General features: G+C 42.8%; 1 long non-coding RNA gene across 1 annotated transcript; it reads left to right on the top strand.

The window, feature by feature from the left end:
* The first annotated feature begins 346 nt into the window (after nt 1-346).
* On the top strand, nt 347-1,621 carry LOC119890579. The gene is made up of 3 exons (XR_005442259.1): nt 347-509; nt 1,072-1,174; nt 1,299-1,621. It is a non-coding gene; the product is annotated as an uncharacterized LOC119890579 (long non-coding RNA).
* The last annotated feature ends 5,839 nt before the right edge of the window (nt 1,622-7,460 follow it).

The raw sequence follows: 7,460 nt of genomic DNA, 5'->3' as shown, positions 1-7,460 counted from the left end.
AGGACGTATGTGGGTTCATGAGATTTTGTGGGTGAGCAAAGATCTCGGCGAGTACCACCGTCTGACGAAGCCCGGTTCCAGGATAGGAGCCGTTGCTACGGTGTAGTATTTGTCCCGCCCCTCTACTGTGATTGGACAGATGATTAAAAAGTCAGTGGTGTCCAGGAAAGGGTCCCTGTCCTGCAGTCTGATCAGTCCTTCGTCTTTGTGTTCGTAGAACACCCGTAGGCCTTGTCCTGTCTGCTGCTGCTGCTCCGTAGAGAGAAGTACAACAGGAACACACCTGGACACTCGTCTTAGACTCCTGAGTCCCCGTTAACGTATCTGTCTGTGTGTCCCAGGCCCAGTGAGGAGATGGTGAAGATGGTCCTGAGTTGTCCCTGTCACCCCAAGGACCAGTTCACCACCAGCATCCTGAGACACTGGACATCCAATCATGACAACATGCTGGGAGAACACATCAAGGCCCAGCTGATCAAGAACAACAACCAGCCCCGCAAGACACACAGGTGAGGACAGACAGAGACGGACAGATGAGGACAGATGGACAGAGGTGAGGACAAACAGGAGAGAGGTGAGGACTGACAGGTGAGGACGGTCTCTGTCCTCAGTCTTCACAGTTCCAGCAGTAAACTGGCTCAGCTCACCCTGGAACAGATCCTGGAGCTCATGGACAACCTGAGGCTGAGCCTGAGCAACACCAAGAACAGCTGTCAGTACACACACAGGCTTATTGATCGCTTCAGAAGGTTTTGGTAGCTGATTTGTCTATGCCAGTCTTCACTCAGACCCCGATCCAGGCTCTGCCGCACATTCAGGTCAGCTGTTACGAGGTCCAAAAGGTGAGGTACACATGCACTCACACACTGACGGGTGACATCACTGCAGCGGTTGATATCACCTCCTCCTGCAGCAACCTGTTTGCCTGGGCAGAGGAGTACAAAAATTCCCAGACCAAGACTCCGAAGTCCCACCGTAAGGCTCTGGCCTCCTCGCTTCTGCCCAATAACCAGTAGGCTCCTCTGTGTGAGGACAACCTGCAGGGATGTGAATTTTTTTTTTTTCTTTCAGATTTTCCAACCTGAAAATCTGACCCACATGAGTGACCGCGCTGCAGGTCAGCGGCACCGGACCTTCTGCTTCAACTGTTAAAGGAAGGAAATTTTCAACATCTGTAAGTAACGTTGTTGCCATAATTGTGTCACAGTCTAAGATGCAAAGAACATTGTCCTCCGTTGTAAACTTTGTGCGACCAGCAAAGAGTTTTTGACTGCAAACAATTCTACATTTATACTTAGGCTATTGAAGCATCAGCTTGTGAAACTCGGAAATAAACTCCGGCCGCTGCTGCCAGTGACGCTTGAACTCATGGGGAGAGAGTGGCGTTATATCACCCAGTAGTAAGTAGAGTAACGTTAGCTACTACTTTTTTAAGCTATGCTAACTAGTAGGTAATAACTATATTTTTTCTGAGTAGCAGCACTGATTTTACTTTGACTTTACTCTCATATAGGCTACACTTTGCTATATGGATGGTTGCTTTTTAAGTCGTCCTTATGTTAGCTTTTGGCACGTTATAAATTAATTTCTTGAATGGTTGTGACAGGGTTTATGTAAGGCCTTTTCATATGGCTTTGATCCATGGGGTCGCTCTGCGCTTCTCAACAGACAGGCAAACAAGTGCTCCGCAGTAACCATGGCAACGTCTTCTGTGTAACTGGCGCAATCCCGTGAAACTGTCACGGTCGTTCTCGTTGCACGCGCCCACCCGCCCGCTGCCATATTTGAAATGTCAAACTTTTTCCTACAGTTTATCAATAGACAGACTGATCTGACTGTTTTGATCAGAGTTTCCTGAATATCTGTTTCTTTAACAGTTAGGCCACCAGGTCTTAAACAGGCAGCAACCTTTGCTGCTGTCTCTTATTCATTAAAAGTAATCTATTAACTTCTACTGAACTAATTTGAAAGTTGTTATATTATTTAGTTATAGTCTCTGTTTCATGTTGCACATTTAGCTGTTGACATTTGGTAAAAAATTAATACAAAATGATTATTATAGAGGTTGCGATGATGCAGTGGATTAGACACTTGTCTAACACATGCCTGAATCTGCGTCTCATTCTTTGATTGGTCCGCTTCAAAACTACAACGGAAATTTGATATTTAATGTGTAACCAGGAAGCAGCTTTGTGTGTTCAAGAAGGAACCTCCAGGTTTGAAAAGCGAAGCCTCAAACCTGCATTCTCTCTTAACAGCGAGCAGGGGGCAACTCCACTGGATCTCTTCAATCATGGTCCCATTTAGAGGAAAAAAGACCAGAAAGCAGGGGAGGCTTTAGGGTGGGGCTACCTTGTGATTGACATGTCGCAATGTGTGACCCAAATATGGTACACCATGGATGTTCAGTCTGTTCAGGATGGAGCTGAACACCTCTTTTCTCTAAGCTGGACAGGTAGGCTGGAATAAAATACAGCTGCTCGTTACTTTCTATAAATTGAACTAAAAGACGTTCTGTTAGCTTCCTGCTCAGCTTCCAATCTGACACGGAGATGTTCTCCAGCCGTGTCGGAACAGACTTTTGTTGGTCTGAAGCATTTATCTGACACACGACACTGTACTTTTACTGCCAGAATATTTTCCTCCTGAGATTCAGTCACTTTCTGTCACTCTGACAATCAAACACTGAGACCTCCAGATTAAAGGAGCTGCTCTGATAACAGCACCTGTCAGGTCAGCGTCCTGCATTGTTTTGGTGGGGTCTTAAAGTCTAAAATTGGCTTTGTCCTAGATCTTAAATACAGGGCTTAAAGTTCTCCAGCACAGTGCCGGAATTCCGGCGCGGGCGTTTTTTATATTCGACAATACATAATTATATCCGTGGAAAACATTCTTGTGGTGTGTTTTGTTTTTTTAACAGTCAAGTGATGTGTGTGTGAAGCGCCAGTCCTAAACACAATTGTGGAAACTCATTGGCTATTGTAGGCTGTGGACAGGGCACCGAATTTTCTATTGGGTCAATTAAGGTGTCACTCAAAAGGTCAAAGGTGTACCGTTTTTTGGTTTACGTGCTAACTGTAGCTAAACGACATAACAGCAGTCCGTGTGTATTTAGATATAAAAATGCGTTTTGGACTGAATATTTTACTGGATTGGATCGTCTGGGCCTTTGGATTACATTCCGACAAAACTGTCCTTGATCCATATGAAGGCCAGTTTTGTCGGAATGTAATCCATCTATAGGCTTCGGCTTTTGTGGTAAGTGGCGTCAATTTTGATTATTAGCAGTGCTTAAAGTGGGTCACCGGTACCATTACTTCTACATTTTACTCTTTAGCGTAGTGGGACTTTTCTTTGGTAAAGGTGTCCTCTCCATATCAGGTTCTCTGGGCACTATGTGATGCTCACCTGTTCTCGCCAGCCTCATCTCTCGGTAGAAACAGGAGAAAGAAGCAAAGGTGCCTTTCATGCAGTCGTGTGCGTAAAGTTGCACATCAGCATAGCTTTTCATGAACCGACTAATCACAGCCCGGAGGAGACGGACACTAAAAGCCTGATGCACTTCAGAAATGTTGAACTCGTTGATCTGCATGAATGATTATTGACGCGTAGCATTAACTAACTAGAAACTGACGACCATGTAGATCATTTTTATTACACAAATTTAATGAATGAAAACAACCCACACAAATGAAACTTCTGTCCAACTGGAACTAATATTAGTGGTAAGAAATATTTTTAATATTGGGCTAACTGAAATTATAATGAATACTGGCCAATAAACAAGGTAACATGTAAATGGGGAGTACACGCAGGGCTGGGCAATAAAGCACAGTGTTTACCCTATATGCATTCAGGAGCGGCAGTGCGCCGCTGCTGAATCACGACCGCCAGTACTAAAATTTCCCACGATCATTAAACTATGCGCTACAAATGTTTTCGCGAGCATGGCAGCACTCAATGCTCGCTTCCTCTCCTCGTTCTATACAGAAAATACATGACCGATAATGTTATAAGACTGAATCAGGCAGTGCGTAGCGAGTGTTTGATTGTCCGAGTGGCAGAAAGTGACGGTGAACACGAGCGGAGGAAAATATTCTGGCAATAAATGTACGGTGTCTGTTACAGTGTGTTAGCTTCTCAAGACCAAGAAAAGTCGGTTTCCCACCTCCTGGAAAAGTGAAGCCGGTTAGCGCTAAGTTAGCTAACATCTCTCCTCCCCTTCAGACTGCGCAGCTGAGCAGGAAAACTTCTACAGCAGCTACATAGCTGCTATGTAACTTAACATTAGCTCAATTGTTGTAGTTCCTCCAGTAGACTGATCTTTGGGTCAGTTTATTTATTATCTGCTCTAGCTCTTCCAACTATTTGTTTAGAGATATGGTGAAAGTAATGGGCCAATATGATGTGAAATTACATATTTTTCATTGGAAAACATAACCCCCCGACCAACACCAAAGAAACATTCATCTAAAGCTCACATTAAACTGGGAAAACACTGCAGTTTTACAGTTTTTCCTCAGTCGCTTTGGTGCATTTCTTGAATCATCCTTAACATTTGCAAAACAGTAAGTGCATTTCTCGAAACAGGTAGTACAAACAGCACAACACAGTGGATTACCTGCAAAAGCCCATAACTTGCTCAAAATCCTTAGTCTATCTCTCAAAAGCAAATCTTTATGTGATTAAACTTGTCAGTGCCATCAGAACAACAAGTCCTTGTGTCTTTATGAACAAGCAAGTCAAAATGTTTAGCCGTCTTGTCAATATAACAGTGTACTCTGTAAGTATTTTCTGATGTACACTTTGGCTAAGATTTTGATGACAATGATTGAAAATGCACAAGGCTGCACTTTTTTGTATGGCATATCTTTTTCACCAGTACAAAGTTATACATTGCCGGAGAGAGGACAGGAATCACAGCTATGCTTTTACTGTTCGTACTATAATTTGTTGACAGAGCATGTCATTGTAAGAAGAAAAGAAAGAGACAGGACTGTTGCATGGGATACACCCCTTTGGCTGACGTTCCGGTCTGTTGTATCACAGATTCTCTTCCACATCACAACAGATATCTTCATCAATTCAGGACACATTTACAAATAAATTCTAATAGACATGTATAGAATGTGTGTGAATATAAAAAATATATATATATATACAGTGAGGAAAATAAGTATTTGAACACCCTGCTATTTTGCAAGTTCTCCCACTTAGAAATCATGGAGGGGTCTGAAATTGTCATCGTAGGTGCATGTCCACTGTGAGAGACATAATCTAAAAAAGAAAAATCCAGAAATCACAATGTATGATTTTTTAACTATTATTTGTATGATACAGCTGCAAATAAGTATTTGAACACCTGTCTATCAGCTAGAATTCTGACTCTCAAAGACCTGTTAGTCTGCCTTCAAAATGTCCACCTCCACTCCATTTATTATCCTAAATTAGATGCAACTGTTTGAGGTCGTTAGCTGCATAAAGACACCTGTCCACCCCATACAATCAGTAAGAATCCAACTACTAACATGGCCAAGACCAAAGAGCTGTCCAAAGACACTAGAGACAAAATTGTACACCTCCACAAGGCTGGAAAGGGCTACGGGGAAATTGCCAAGCAGCTTGGTGAAAAAAGGTCCACTGTTGGAGCAATCATTAGAAAATGGAAGAAGCTAAACATGACTGTCAATCTCCCTCGGACTGGGGCTCCATGCAAGATCTCACCTCGTGGGGTCTCAATGATCCTAAGAAAGGTGAGAAATCAGCCCAGAACTACACGGGAGGAGCTGATCAATGACCTGAAAAGAGCTGGGACCACCGTTTCCAAGGTTACTGTTGGTAATACACTAAGACGTCATGGTTTGAAATCATGCATGGCACGGAGGGTTCCCCTGCTTAAACCTGCACATGTCAAGGCCCGTCTTAAGTTTGCCAATGACCATTTGGTTGATCCAGAGGAGTCATGGGAGAAAGTCAGGTGGTCAGATGAGACCAAAATAGAACTTTTTGGTCATAATTCCACTAACCCTGTTTAGAGGAAGAAGAATGATGAGTACCATCCCAAGAACACCATCCCTACTGTGAAGCATGGGGGTGGTAGCATCATGCTGTGGGGGTGTTTTTCTACACATGGGACAGGGCGACTGCACTGTATTAAGGAGAGGATGACCGGGGCCATGTATTGCGAGATTTTGGGGAACAACCTCCTTCCCTCAGTTAGAGCATTGAAGATGGGTCGAGGCCGGGTCTTCCAACATGACAATGACCCGAAGCACACAGCCAGGATAACCAAGGAGTGGCTCTGTAAGAAGCATATCAAGGTTCTGGCGTGGCCTAGCCAGTCTCCAGACCTAAACCCAATAGAGAATCTTTGGAGGGAGCTCAAACTCCGTGTTTCTCAGCGACAGCCCAGAAACCTGACTGATCTAGAGAAGATCTGTGTGGAGGAGTGGGCCAAAATCCCTCCTGCAGTGTGTGCAAACCTGGTGAAAAACTACAGGAAATGTTTGACCTCTGTAATTGCAAACAAAGGCTACTGTACCAAATATTAACATTGATGTTCTCAGGTGTTCAAATACTTATTTGCAGCTGTATCATACAAATAAATAGTAAAAAAATCATACATTGTGATTTCTGGATTTTTGTTTTTAGATTATGTCTCTCACAGTGGACATGCACCTAGATGACAATTTCAGACCCCTCCATGATTTCTAAGTGGGAGAACTTGCAAAATAGCAGGGTGTTCAAATACTTATTTTCCTCACTGTATATATGCAACAGTCCTGTCTCTTTCTTTTCTTCTTACAATGACATGAGATATATGTATATGGTCCTTAAGAAACAACAATTCGTTTAGCTATATACTTGTAGGCAAAGGAAATGAATAAAGGATTTTAACTTTGATTTTTGATAACGTGTTCAACCATTTTGCATGTAGTGACTAATGCAATGAACTTATGCCTAGATGTTTTGGGGGTAAGATTATTCAGCAGAGACTGGTATAATTCATTGTGATCAGCAGGACATAAGCAAGTGATAATGTAGGAAACAGCAGACAATTGTACATAATCATTTGCATCAGTGTGTCAAGTCATTTGCAATTTGTTCAAAACAATGAGAAAGTGGTTTTATGATGTGCACAAGTGACGAGATGATGTGGAGGTTGAACAATTAGTTTTGAGAATTTCAATTCTGATCTGAGAAATGCACTAAAGTGACTGAGAAACTGTAAGCTATTTGAAACTGCATTGCATGCTCACGGACATGAGCAATGTTGCTGAGACATGTTGTTTTGGGGTTTTATATTCAGAAACGTTTTGCTTCACCTCCGCTGCTACAAGGTTTGAAGTGTCTAGTTCTTCGGGGGGGGGTGCTGTTTGTCCTCCCCCCGCTGCTGATAAAAATCCTAGAGGAAACACTGAAGCAATAATTATAACAATATAATTTTCTTCAATAACAAA

The sequence above is a fragment of the Micropterus salmoides genome, unplaced genomic scaffold (assembly GCF_014851395.1).
Source record: "Micropterus salmoides isolate LMB-PRFRI ecotype aquatic unplaced genomic scaffold, ASM1485139v1 Ms_hic_scaffold_6, whole genome shotgun sequence".
In the NCBI taxonomy this organism is placed as follows: Eukaryota; Metazoa; Chordata; class Actinopteri; order Centrarchiformes; family Centrarchidae; genus Micropterus; species Micropterus salmoides.
This window is presented reverse-complemented; position numbering and strand designations above follow the sequence as displayed.